The following is a 14257-nucleotide window of genomic DNA, read 5'->3' on the forward strand; positions in this document are numbered from 1 at the left end:
CTTAGAGTACAATGCTGGCGTCCCTGCACCACTTCCTTGTTCCCTCTGCAGGGATAAATCATCTTCTTGGGATTCAAACAACCTTGCACCTCTTCTCCAAAAATATATACTCCTTCCTCTTTACACCTGTTCTGTTTAGAAGCTGCCTTTTGCTTTTGTAGGAAGAGAGAGGGAACATGGCCAAGGAGACTGTTTATGACCGTTCCCTCCCACTAAAATACAGAACAGGGAAAAACCCTAGAATGGGCAGTAAGGCCTCAATAATAAATGAAATGCAGAGGAAATGCCTCAAACTTTGAAGGACACCTAGACCTAATAAGATAGGGAACTTTAATTAATAGCAGCCAAGGAAACATAAAAAAATGCCACAAAGGATTCAGGGTGTCTTACTAAGAGCAGGTTGGTGACAAGCAATAAAAGAAAACAGTTTTCGCAGCAGTCACTGTCGTGAAGTAGATAGCTGGCAGGAAGTCTGTGTGGGAGTGTCAGTATGTAATACATAAGTGTGGAAACAGATTTTCTTCCTAGAATGAGGAAGCTGTAGCTCCTTGAGAGGAATTAATTTGGCCAGCTGGTGACAAATAGTAAGCGGTCTACAGTGTCAAGGAAACTCTGGGACAAAAACAGTGTTTGAAATTCTAGATTTCACCCTGAATCCTGATGTTACCAGTGACTAAAACTTGATGGGGAACTGGAGACAATAACGAGTCACTAGATTTATGGACAGTGGGCCAAAATGAAGTGATGATATGAAGAGGAAATGAGAAACTGAGCTCCTAAAATTACTTTCCACCCAACTGTACCCAATGACTACCTAGAAACAACAGACCACATTCACTGCGCTAACATAGCAGCTTTGTTTTAGTAAAAGAGAGCAGCCATTAATGTCATTTAGCAGCTCAAAGGATGTCCATTCCCTTATGTAAGAAAGGCATCTAAAGGGCTGGGAGACCCCCTTGGCTCAACAAGGAAGTCATAGACCTCCTGAAATTAAAATGAGAAGCCTACAAAGACTGGAAGTCAGGAATAACAGCCCAAGAGGAATACCTGGCAACAGCCCGCACCTGTAGGGAGAAGATCAGGACAGCAGAAGTACAGACAGAATACAGACTGGCAACTGGAATCAAGGACAACAAAAAGTACTTCTTTAGATATTAGGAAGTCAGGGGAAAAATAAGGGAAACATAAGGCCCCTGATGAATGAAATGGGATGGCTGATAACCAACATTCAGGACAAAACCAAACTGTTGAATGAATACTCCAAATCAGGATTCCACTAGTCCAAGGGTGTTAGCTTGCTTGACAAGATACAGGATGATCATGGTGGGGGGTGACCACCCCTGACCCCTGCATCTACAAGTTAATGTGGATCTTGTGAGGGAGCACCTACAAAGGCTGAATAACTACAAGTCAGCAGGACCAGATGAACTACAGCTGAGGGTGCTAAAAGAACTGGCCAATGTCATTGTGCAATGGATGGCAAAGTTATTTGAAGATTTGTGGCGCTCAGGAGAGGTCCCAGACTGGAAGAAGGCCAATGTTGTGCTTATCTTTAAGAAAGGAAGAAAGGAGGATGTGGGAAATTACAAGCCAATCAGTTTGACCTCAATCCTTAGTAAAATCCTAGAGAAAATGATCAAAGAATCCATTACAGAAAGGCTAGCAGCAGGCAGTATTCTGAAGGATAGCCAACATGGCTTCATTATAGGCAGATCATGCCAGACCAACCACATGTCCTTCTATGATCAGGTTACTCACCACCTGGAAATGAGGTTGATGTCATATACCTGGACTTAAAAACAGCATTTGACCTGGTCTCCAACAAAGTCCTCATGAAAAAAATAGGGAAAATGCAGACTTGACTACTTTACCTTCTGGTGGCTAGGTAACTGGCTCCATGGTAGGACCCAGACAGTATTGACTGATGGAGCTGAGTCATCATAGTGGAGGGTGACCAATAGTATCCCTCAGGGTTTGGTACTTGGACCATTGCTTTTCAACATATTCATCAATTATTTGGATTTGGGTATTAAAAGTGAACTAGCAAAGTTCACTGACAACACCAAATCAGGGAGCGTGGTTATGCTCAAAGACAGGCTGGCAGCACAGGCCAATCTGGACATGCTTGTGAGGTGGGTGGACCTTAACCTGATGCCGTTTAATATGGAGAAATGTAAAGTGCTCTATCTGGGGAGAAACAATTCACAACACACTTACAGGCTTGGACTAGTGGAATCTGCAGTTTGCCAGCACCACATCTAAATGAGATGTGGGTGTTGTGATAGACAATAAAATGAACATGAGCCACCAATGCAATGCTGTACCCGGCAGAGATAATCAAACACTGTCATGAATCTACCGAGGCATCTCGAGCAAGGCTAAGGATGTCATCCTCCCTCTCTACTCAGCCTTAGTGAGACTGCAACTGGAATCCTGCATCCAGTTCTGGGCACCGGACTTCAGGAAGGGCGTGGAGAAGCTCGAGACAGTCCAGAGGAGGGCCACACACATGATTCGAGGCCTAGAGACCAGGTCACATGAGGAGAGGCCGAAAGACTTGGGACTGTTCAGCCTAGAGAAGAGAAGACTCAGAGGGGACTTGGTGGCAGTCTATAAGTATATCAAGGGCATACCATCGGAGCCTGAGGAAGCATCTGTTCACCAAGGCCCCCCAGGGGAGGACAAGAAATAATGGGCACAAGCTGATTGAGGATTGCTTTGGGCTAGACATAAGGAAAAACTTCTTTATAAGTCAAGTAATCCCACTTGGGATCCAGATCCTAGTTTGGGAATTGCTGCCCTATAGTCTCTCTGCTAGTGGGAATCTCAGAATCTCAAGCATAGTCTTCTCTTTCTTTTGTCAGGCCTTGTAGGTAGGCTGGTATACATTGGCGACATGCAGGGGGTGAATGTGGGTGCACATGCATCTCCTGAGATTTGCTGTGCCCCCTCTGAGAGAAGTGCTGCTGGCATGTCTGTATTTGCCACTGGCACTTCTGCTCCCCTCCCCCACTTGGCAACCAGCCACTGGGGGATCCCTGCCCCACCCCGGTCAATGTTTGGCTCCTGGGGGATCCCCCCAGTTGGCAATCAGCTACTGGTGCCCCCCCCCCAGTATTAGGCAGCAGCAGTTGCCCATGCTGGTATAAGACATGGCTAAATCAGCTCTGATACTGATGAGGAAAACCACAGCAATGGAAGAGACAGCCAGAGAGAAGCTAGTTTAAATTCCTTTTTAACTCACAGGGCACTGACAGACGTACAGAGTCGTGCTCTAAGTCGTGGCACTTTACGTAAGGCACCATGAGTTAAAGTGCCCTCCCTGACCCAACAAATGTTTTGCTTGTTGGGTCGGCGGGGTGGGATCATGCATGAATGCAGGTGCCCAAGGAGACTGCCTGAAGCCAAGGAGCTGCCACTCTCCTCCAGCCCTGTTCCATGCCCCCTTCGCCCAGCTCCATGGCTATCAGCAGGAAGAGGGGGAGGGGGAGCAAGCTGCCAGCGGGAGTTTTCCCAGTCTCAGCTGGAGGTGGGGAGGCTGGTTGGGGTTGTGAGGTGCAGGAACTCCAAGTCACCTGCCCCTCCTCTAGTTCAGGCTAAGCAAACTCCAGCCAGCACTTCACTCCTTTTCCCCACTCCCTTCCTGATGATAGCTCCATGGGTGGGTCTGGCCTGCATCAGCCCAGCCCTGATTATGCTACAAATGAACCTGTAGCAGGACACTAAGGTGCCTGCTACTCTCAGTGCAGAGGCACAGGTGTGGGTTGCTAGGGCAACTGTTGGGGAGTCAGCTGACAGGAAGGGGCAGGGCCTGGCACATATAAACCCCAGGAGTGAGGCCAGAAGGGCAGTTCTCCACTAGTAGACAAGGGAGAAGGAGCTCTGCCGGAGCAAGCAGAGTAGAGAAGCCTGACGGAATAAACAGCTCCTGTTTGCGGATACGGGGTGGAGAATTCCCTGGTAGGGATGTTAATGATGGTTAGCCAAACGGCTTAGATTTTATGTTATAGCCCAGGGGATTGAGCTTTCTGTTTGTAGTTTTATAACACTGGAGGACCGGGTGAGGCTATTTGGGGTTGGAGGAGGCCTCATAGGGGCTCCACGGTAGTGTGGGGACCCCGGCGGCAGACAGGGCATGGCATTTTGGGGTGCACTGGCCCCAGCCCCAGAGAGAGGGGGCAGCAAGAAGCCCCAGGGAGAGAGGGCAGCGAGGAGCCCCAGAGAGAGAGGGGATGGTGAGGAGCCTCACTGAGAGGAGGCAGCAGAGCACCAGGAAGGCACAGGATGAGACAAGGTGGTGGAAGCCCAGGGAAGCCAAAGAGGGGACCAAGTTACAGCAAGGTGCAGGTCAAAACCACGTCAGTACCATCTGTGAGGCTTGGGCTGTAGGGGAGGAAAGGAGCCACAGATAGCGCCCCCTAGCACCGGGGCAAAAAAATAAAATGGGCAGCCTCCCGCTAACACCCATGAATTAACCAAGATCAAGGCTTGGCAGGACAGAAGGCAGGCGGTTGGCCCACGACAGGAGGGCAGCGTCACCGATAGAAAGACTCTTGTAGAGGTACTCCTGTCACAGAACCCTAAGGAACACAAGCTCCATAAGGTACTTCAAAGTGGCGCACCTTCATCTGACCCCTCATTTGATAAGGGTTAATTTGTCACGGGATTTGCTACTTTAAATGTGCTCTGCAGCCATGCATGTGTGTTATAGCATGGCTGTAGAGTACTTTCAGGGGGGCCAATTGTGTGACAAATGTAACTTCTTTCTGTGCCCACAGTTAAAGTTCCTACTATCCAGGGCAGTCCACCACTGCCCTGGATTTCTTGCTCTCTAAATCAGTAAAACCTGTTTGCTTCAATTTACTGAGTAAGTTTCTACCTGAAACCAACACACACCTTTTAAGGATCAAGGCCAGACAATAGGACTTACAAGCTGTGCCACACTGGGTGTGGTATCGAGCTGTCTTATGCTACTAATGACTCTAGGCTTACTTGTGCCTCCTGATTGTGCAGTATCCCTTAGCTACTTGATACATGAGGCGAATGCATGGGAAACACCACCTGTCTGAGCACAGTTTGCTCTACCCAGCATGTGCCCAGTTGCATGGGCTGACACAGGGGAGGCAATGGCCTTATTTCCTCACTATCCTGGCTGAAGTGACTGGGGAAAGCAGGCTGTCTCAGACACTGTCTACCCTCATCCCCACTTGGGTTGCTCAGCCCTCAGCAGAGTGAAATACTCCCTGGGGACAGTGTGAGCAGCTTGTGGGCATTGCAGATTCTAGTCCACATGCTTGGGACAGATATCTGTCACTCACACACCAGCCTGTTTAGGGAAATAGAAACACTTGGTACGAACACTGTTTTCCACAACAAAGCCATACTTTCATCCAAGCAGGGCAAGAGTAGAAGATCCCTGTGGGAAGCTACACATGCACATTCCACAGCAATAATACAAAGTCCCGAATTCCAAGCAGCCAAATATATAGATTAAAGCTCTGTGTCCCCACTAATCATTTCAGAGACTCTTGCCCATCCTTTTGCTACAGTTATTGTCACTCATTTAAGCTATGAGTTCACTGACGCCTGGGCTCTGAGTCCTGTGGCCTGGATCATCCATCCCTGTTGCTTCTGGGTTAGTCTGGACCTCCCAGATAAGTGCATAAACTCTTGTTCAAACCCTTCTGAGCAGCTCCCAGCATAGTTCCAGCTGCTCTCACTCTTAGGCCAAAAGTTAAAACTTGCTGTGCCACAACAGCATCTTCTCCAGCCCCTCCACCAAGCCTAGCACCCATGTCAACCCCTGGCCTTCTCTCCTCTTGGTTCTGAAGTGGGTGCAGGACGGAGCTGCAAGTGGCTTGTCTGGAAGGCATGAAGGGTGTGGAGGCTCCTGCCACTGCATGTACCATGAGAGGGCATGGGGGCACATACCCCCAGATCTGAGCACAGGGCAAGAGTGGGCTGCCACCATGGGCTGGGGCCAGGGTGGTGCTGGGCTCTTTCTGGTGGTGGGCTGGGCCAGGGCTGCAGTCAGGGTGAGTGGTGGTGGCACTGGGAGGGGGGCTATGGGAGGCACTCCAAAATTTTCCAGAGCCCCCCCAACCCCCTCTCTCAGTGCTGATGCCCACCCTGAGTGCAGCCTGGCTCAACCCCCTGGTGGGAAGAACCCGGTGCTGCCCTGGCCCCAGCCCACAGCAGCAGCCTTTCCTCACCTTGCATGTGGATCTGGGGCACACACCCCTCATGCTTCCCAGGGTGCACGTAACCCCCTGGACAAGCCACTCATGGCTTAGTCCTGTCCTCTGCCTTACCCTGGCTGAGCAGTGCCTGTGCCTGCCCACTCCCTACCTCACTGCGGGGGCCTTGATCTATCTCCTGCACGCCCTCTCCCTCCCCACACCACTCCCCCCACAACAGACTTACCAGCCAGATGCTGCTCTCCCAGCCACTGGCCATGTGCATGCTGTGGCTGTGCACATACATGGGGCATTTATCAGCCACATTATTGGCTACATCAGGCAAAAAAAGCTGATTGCCAATACTGTCAATTTATGTTCCTTATATCTGTTTGATCTGATCTAATATGGGACCGATGTATCGGTGCACCTCTAGTAATTGTCCCCTCCAGTGAAAGTCAATTCACCAGGAAATGGCCCCTTGCCTTTGTCTGAGTATTGTGCTCTTTTCTGCCCAAGGGTTTTTTCATTTGCCAAATCTCCTTTAGTGTTCACATCCCAGAATGGAAGGGATAACAGTCCATAGAAGTGCCCTGCCCAACTCATAATCATAGCTTTGCAGAGCAGGCCTGTGCCACCTCATCAGAAATCACTGTGAATGGAGGCTGTCATGCAGATACTGGGTACCTTCCCAGTTATGGAAGCTGGTAGGTCAGGCATGATACAACATGACTACCTCACCTAACTAGTTATAGAAACATAGCATCATAGAAAATTAGGGTTGGAAGGGACCTCAGGAAGTCATCTAGTCCAACCCCCTGCTCAAAGCAGGATCATCCCCAATTAGTTGCTGTAAGCATAATTTAAACCCTATATAATGATTCCCCAGAAGACATTTCAACCCCACCTGAAGCCTGCTTGAGGGTGTTCATTATCTCCAGGGATCCTGTTCTTCCCTGATAAAAAATCACAAATTTGCTGATAAAAATTGCAAATTCTCTGATAAGAACCCCCAAATCCATGATTAAAATGAAAGACCCCCCCCACAGTCCCCCTGGCCCTGCTGGTGCTCCTCCCCCCAACTTCCCCAGTCCTGCTGGTGCCCCTCATCCCCCCCAGCTGCCCCCCCGGTCCTGATGGTATCCTTCACTCCCCCGACAACTTCCGAGCCCTCCTCCTCGTCCTCACTCCCCTCCACAACCCCCTCAGACCTGCTGGTGCCCCTCACCCCCCACCCACAGGTTGTGCTTCCCCAACCCTGCCAGAGGGGGCCCCCAGCTGCCAGGGCTATGGGTTCAGGGACCTGGATCTACAGCCCCCTGCCCCTGGCAGGAGTTGGGGGCTCCTACAGCAGAGAGGAGTCCAGCTCCCTCCCTGCTGCCTGCCTGCTCTGGGCTCAGGTGGTGGGGAGGGGGGTGCTCCCCGCTGTGGTGTGCACTCCTCGGGGGCAGGGGGACCTGTGCCCCGAGATCTGTGCATGGGACAGGATCTGTGCACTGCCCGCTGCAGGCTCCTGCCCTGCTGCCCTTTCCCAGCACCTCCACAGCCCAGCATGTGCGACTGGCACTACAAAGAACAGCAGAACCACGCAGGAAGCTGCCTACTTCTGTGAGCTCTGCACTGCCCTGGCAGGCATCCCCTGTGTCCGCAGCTGCAGCAGGGGTGGCAGTGCGGGGTTGTGTGCAGGGGATGTGGGCAGTGTGGAGCCTGTAGCAGCAGGCAGATTCCTGAGTGCCTCCACTGTTCCCAGCAGCACCGGATTGCACATGCTGGGCTGTGGAGGCTCCTGGGGAGGGCAGCAGGCCAGGGGGCATGAGCCTGCTGTGGGTAGTATGCAGCCCCTGCCCCATGCACAGATCTGGAGGCAGGCATGGGTCCCCCCTGCTCCCCGGGAATGTGTGCAGTGGCAGGGAGCAGCCACACCTGTCCGAGCCCGCAGCAGACAACCCGCCCTACCCCCACCCCATGCACAGATCTGGGAGGTGCAGGTCCCCCCTGCCCCCCAGGAGTGCGCACAGCAGGGGGGAGCTGGTCCTGCCCCCCCCAGATGAGCTGCCCACAGCCCCATTCTGCTTCCCATCAGGGTCCTGTGGCCACACATTGAGACCCAAGGCCCCAAGACCCAGGCACTGCCCAGCTGGGCAGTAGCTCCTGCCCCCCCGCAACTTACCTGTGGGAGATGCTCTCCAGGCTGCCTGGTGGCCACATGCATGTAAATGCACATGATGCCCCTGCCTGAGCCCTCCCCCTCTCCCTCCCAGCCCCCAGCAGGCCAGAACTCTGCCAGCCTGCAGGGGGCTTCTCACAAAACGGCAAAACCTGCAGGTTTCTGCAGTAAAATGAGAAATCCACGGTTGCCTCTGGTAAAAGGTAAAATTTGCGGTTTATTCCATTTTTCCATGGGAAACAGAAAACCCAGATCCCTGGTTATTTCCTATTCATTATCTCATTAACTGCAGGCTGGTGGTTTGTAAACTTCCTCTCCTTCTTCCTTGCACAAAGGCAACGATTCCCTCGTAGCTTAAGTTGCTCAACTAAAATTCAGATTGCATCACAATGGCCATGAGGGAAACAACAATCTCACGCTGCTTCCTCCGCAAGTTGCTCTGTATTCGTGTCTGGCTGAACGAGGGTCCCAGAGCACCGCAGGAGCTTCCCATGGAATAAGAAGACCCTAGGACGGATTGCATCTGAAACTTTCAACCTGACTGCTCTGTTTGAGGTAAAACTTCAGTATAAGGAGCTAACTCAGATATGAGGAAGAAATTTCTTCTGCTGTGAGTCAGGCAGCCTGGGGGAGCTGAACCACTTGTAAATAATGTTGCGGCTATGAAGGCTTGCCATGATCCAACCAGCACAGGACACATGATTTATGCACTCAGATACCTTGTCATTGCCTGTTCTGTCCCACTCACTTCCCTGCTTTTCCAACAGGATGGTTGTTCATTTTTGAAGCAGCTGTGCCAGTGGAAGAGAAGGTAAATGCCACTTATGCAGAGAACATGTTACATTATTATAGAGTCTTTGGGTCTGATCTTTTCTTCAGATGTTACGCACTTTTCTGGTTGTGATATATGAACCCTGTGGTTATTTATTACCTTCTAAAAATGCAATTACTTTAGCAGCAATATTTGTGGTTTATAAGACAGTGGTAGAAGGATTGGGCTGGTTCTTTTGGTCTCATCAGCTGAATCCTTCGAATATTTTATTTTAAATTATTCCTTGTTGCAAAGACACAATGTTTCTGAAGAAGTATAATGTGAAAGGCCTGTTCCTTACCTTAGCTTCATTCAGGTTGTAAATATGATCTCTTATGGGTTGTGGTAAATCTACTTAATTTAAAACAAACTTTTTCTCTAGACTTTTTAAAGCAACAGTTCAGACAAATACAATGCAAAAAAAGATGATGTATGCAGACTGCTACAGGAGTGCTCTGTATTTGTTCACCTGTAAACAGATAGCTAATAGCTAGGGTTGCTGGCACTCAAAAACATTTACCATCATTCCTGGGTTTTATATGGTTTATGTATATCTGTAAGAGTCACAAGTTTTTTGCTGTGGTATTAAAGCCAAAATAGTAGATAAAAATAATTAATTTCAGGAGTCCTGAAATGGAATTGTTTCAGTTTTCATGCTGAAGCCATTTCCCCTGCACTGGCCAGATTGAATTTTGGGTTGAACAAAACATTCCCTTCAACCTGGAACTGGCTGGTTCATTTATTTTAGTTGGGGTTTTTGTTTGATCGTTTTTAAGAGCCAGGTACAAGTGGTCATTTTTCATATATTGATTTAAATCAGCCACACGTGGTCCCAAAATACGAAGTCAAAATGTTACTTTTGAAACTATCAGAACAAGACATTTAGAATTTTCTGACTTTCCTCCCTGTGTTTGGCTGAAACAAAACCTGTGTTGCTTTGGCAAATGAACTATTTCACGGAAAACTCGCACCTTTAAAACAAAAACAGTCTGCAAATGCCTTCCTCAAACAGCTGTTTGCATCTGCCCTAGAACAAACTAACATGAGATAAGAGGTTTGATTCACACAAGTGTTACTCTAAGATAATTTTAAGAAAGCCTTTGCTGCAATAACATTCTGATTTACTCCAGGGAAAGATAGTGCAGGCCTATCATTCATGTCATTCCCCAGTGAACAAATGTCACAGTTGAAATGTACATTACCATCAGTTTGTCATTATTTATTAAGAGGACTTTCAAACATGTACAGTAGAAAATTATGTAGATCACTTGGATAATTATTGGTGCATGTAGGTAGTCTTCATTTGCTTAGGCTGTTATGTTATGATGGGTGGTGTGTGAGGCAAGAGGCCTGGGTGCTGCCTACAAGGGGGAGGGAGCTCCTCACTCTCCTATCTCCTCTTCCTTCTCCACACAAGCACCTTACATCTTCCCTGAAGTGGCTTTGTCTGTGGCTCCAGCAGCAGGGAGGGCAGAGCAGAGCAGCAGTGACAGTCTACAATGTAGGGGCAGCAGGCAGAGGTTCACTGCTGCAGTGAGGCAGACGTCACCTCCTTTTTGGCCACCGAATAGGTGTTTTTCGAATACTCAACGTGTATCAGCAGCAAAAAAGGTGGAGATATCTTTCCCCTTCCCTGCAGCAGCAAACTGCTACTCCTACACTATGCTGCACCACTGCCCAGGGTACAGTCCGCCTGTTATCAGGGCTGGCCCATCCTATACTGTGAAACCTGTGGCCACTCACCTCTCCACTCCCTGCTGCCACTGGCTTCACGTCCAACTGCTTACCAGCCTGTCCATACCCCGGTGCTGCCAGCAGCAGCTTCTTCGGGGCAGAGGGCCCCAAAAATTTGTGGGCTGGCCCTGGCTGTTATGTCTCTCTTTTGGTTGCTGTTTCAAAGCCCAAGAGTCATCTGCCCAAATCCCACAGATGCTCAGTGCCTAGCTCCCTTCAACTCCTTCGAAAATCCCAGCCTTAAACCAAAGGCTTTTTAAGGAGTGTGTCAAGGGAACCCACAACACATCCTTCCCTCTCTTCAGCTCTTCCCCTGGCATGTGTAATACGGTGGGACACAGTGCTGTTCTTTTAAAGCTCCTGTTCTGAAATCCCAGCGAATACATCACTATACCTTTGACAGGGAGCAGTCCCAGAAACGTATTTCATGTTAGCTCCCCAACATATCAGCCACAATGAAGCAGTTCACTTATCGAGGCCTACAAATGAAGGAAGGGTGAAGGTAAATCAACTCTTGACAGCTAAGGAGGCTGAGGATGCCCCCTCTGCTTTTAAAGTTGTATATACTGTCCCATTTCTACACTATGAGATGGATTTACTAATACACATTGGCTGCCTTGTGCCTCTCAGATGCCACCAAGCAGCCATAAATGAAGAGTTATGGCTGTTTTGCATTACAGGAGTGCCACAAAGCAGATAAGCTTATGGGTGAACCTGGCCCTCTGTGTTTGCTAGGATTTATACATGGGTTCAAAACCTTCCTGCCTTCCTTTCAGACTCTAACCTTGCAGGATAGAGAATATGGCCCGTGAATGTTGTACAGAATTCAGTCAGTCATCAATAATGAATTAACTGTTTGTATTGCTCACTGTATGCAATTTCAAACTCACAGGCAGAATAGAAACATGGTTATTTCAACTAAGTTCATTCCTTTAGCCCTAAGGCTTTCAAAGCTGCAGATAGCATCCAATTCTGACTGGTACATATCCCCCCAGAGAAACGAGATTACTTTAAAGGAAAAGTATTCCAGGTTACAAGAATGTTAAAAGCATAGTGCTGTAGAAATACCAGTCCTGATACTTCTTTTACTAGTCTCACTGTAGTGTCTCTCCACCCACTCCTGATTCACTTGGCTGTAAGCAAGGAGTCAAGTCCTGTGTACATAAAACATTATTTTAATTTCAAACATTAATGACTGCATGTGTTGATTAGCTGTTATCTAATCTAGTGCTCCTGAAAGTGTCAGTGTTGAAATCACTGGGGAACTGTAATTAAATATTGATGTCACAATGTGAAGTGAAAATACTTACCTGCCCGGGCCCAAGTTCAAGGCTCCATATTCACTCATCAGCAACTTGGATGTGTGAGTGAGGTGTAGTCTGTCCAAGTTTGTGGATGACACTAAATTGTGTGGTGAAGTGAACACACCAGAGGGTAGGGAACAACTGCCGATGGACCTGGACAGGTTGGAAACGTGGGCTGAACACAATAGGATGCAGTTCAACAAGGACAAATGCAGAGTGCTGCACCTAAGGCATAAAATATCCAGCACACCTACTGGTTGGGGAATGACCCTCTCAGCAGCCCAGAAGTAGAAAGGGATCTCCAAGTCATAGTGGACTGCAAGATGAACATGAGTTGTCAGTGTGACAAAATCATAAGCAAAGCTAATTGCACTTTATCATGCATTAGCAGGTGCATGATGAAGAAATCCAAGGAGAGTATACGTCCCTTCTATGTGGCATTGGTCAGACTGCAGTTGGAGTACTGCATCAAATTTTGGTTGCTGTACTTTAAGAAGGATGTAGATAGCCTAGAGAGGGTCCAGAGAAGGGCCACTCAAATGGTTAAGGGTTTGCAGGTCAAGCCCTATGAAAACAGACTAGGGGACCTGAATCTCCTCAGCCTCCGCAAGAGAAGGCTGAGAGGTAATCTTGTGGCCACCTACAAATTCATTAGGGAGGTGCAGCAAGAAATCAGAGATGCTCTGTTCACCAGGGCCCTTCCTGGGGTAACAAGGAACAACGGTCATAACCTGACAGAGAGCAGATTTAGGCTGCACATCAGGAAAAACTTCTTCAAGGTAAGGGTGGCCAGAATCTGGAATGGGCTCCCAAGGGAAGTGGTGCTCTCCCCTACCTTGGGAGTCTTCAAAAGAAAGCTGGATAGGCATCTGGCTGGGGTCATCTGACCCTAGCACTCTTTCCTGCCCAGGACTGGGGGTCAGACTCAATGGTCTGATGAGGTTCCTTCCGACCCTAGCATCTATGAATCTGTGAATATTTTGCCTGTAGCCATTGTAACCCTAAAACAAATGAGAAATGCTTGTCCTGCCTTCTCTGTACTATAGTAAATGTTGACAGTATCATCCCCTTCATGATCCATGGGTAGCCCTGCAAGCTGACAGAACTGTTCCTGCATGGGGGGGAGGGAATAACTTAAAGTATTTCTCGTAACACGTCCATGAGATACCTCAGTAGTGTTTCAGACTTAGCCCCTAAACAAAGTTAAAGAGATTATTTGACCAAAGCTAAAAAGTGAACCAATGGCTAATTAGGAATTGAAACTGAGGGCTTCATGACCCCCAATGCCTTTTACATTAATCTAGGGAAAACAAAGAACCCAGAAAATAGGATAAAAATATAACCCTGTACTCTGGTTCCAAGGAAAGGACAAATTTTCAGATATTTCAGAGGGCTGACACACTAGAGCAGTGATGCTCAACCTTTTTGCTCTGTGGGTGGGATAGGCAGGGCCAAGTCTGTCCTTGGGCCAGATACAAATAGTGGACCCAATCTGGTGGGCATGGCGGAGCCCTATCTGGCCATGAGAAGAGGGCTGTGGGACAGCTTGGCCCCAACGCAGGCATGCAGGGGGAGGAGACGTGGCCCAGGCCCAGCCCAGCTACATGGGAGGGAGGGGGCATGGCTCAGCCTCAATCCTGCCATGTGAGGCTTGGGAATTAGTCAGAATGGGAGGGGTGGCAGTATTAATTGCCATGGCTTCCCCGCTGCCAAACATCATGACCCGTGGGTAGCCCTGCAAGCTGAATGCTACGGCTCCGTGGGCCAGATTTGGCCCATAGGCCAGGAGTTGAGCACCCTTGCTCTAAAGTTTAGGGCCAAGATCCAGAATGACCTGGACAGCCTGGACTAATGGTCTACAGTCAGCCAGATGAAATTCAACAAGGTCAACTGCAAAATCCTGCACTCAGGATGGAATAACTGTATGCATATATACAGGCTGGGGAATGTCTGGCTAGGCTGCAGTACCGCAGAAAAGGACCTGGGGTTTACAGGAAACAGTTAAGCTGAATAGGAGCCAACAGTGTGCTCTTGTTGCAAAAGGCTAGAGACAGACATTCAAAAA

At 48.9% G+C, this 14257-nt stretch overlaps 1 protein-coding gene across 4 annotated transcripts in view; it reads left to right on the forward strand.

Annotated features, from left to right (window-relative positions):
* The first annotated feature begins 8754 nt into the window (after positions 1-8754).
* Positions 8755-14257, forward strand: part of TMEM40 (transmembrane protein 40) — a 29638-nt gene continuing 24135 nt past the window's right edge. For 3 of the 4 annotated variants that reach the window (XM_090022014.1, XM_090022019.1, XM_090022018.1), the window contains exons 1-2: positions 8755-8898; positions 9111-9154. The gene's annotated coding sequence lies outside the window, so the exon portion shown is untranslated. The remainder of the gene's footprint in view (positions 8899-9110; positions 9155-14257) is intronic. The other variant, XM_090022016.1, reaches the window with a different exon arrangement.

The sequence above is a fragment of the Crocodylus siamensis genome, chromosome 11 (assembly GCF_052110815.1).
Source record: "Crocodylus siamensis isolate JL-2025a chromosome 11, ASM5211081v1, whole genome shotgun sequence".
Classification (NCBI taxonomy): domain Eukaryota; kingdom Metazoa; phylum Chordata; order Crocodylia; family Crocodylidae; genus Crocodylus; species Crocodylus siamensis.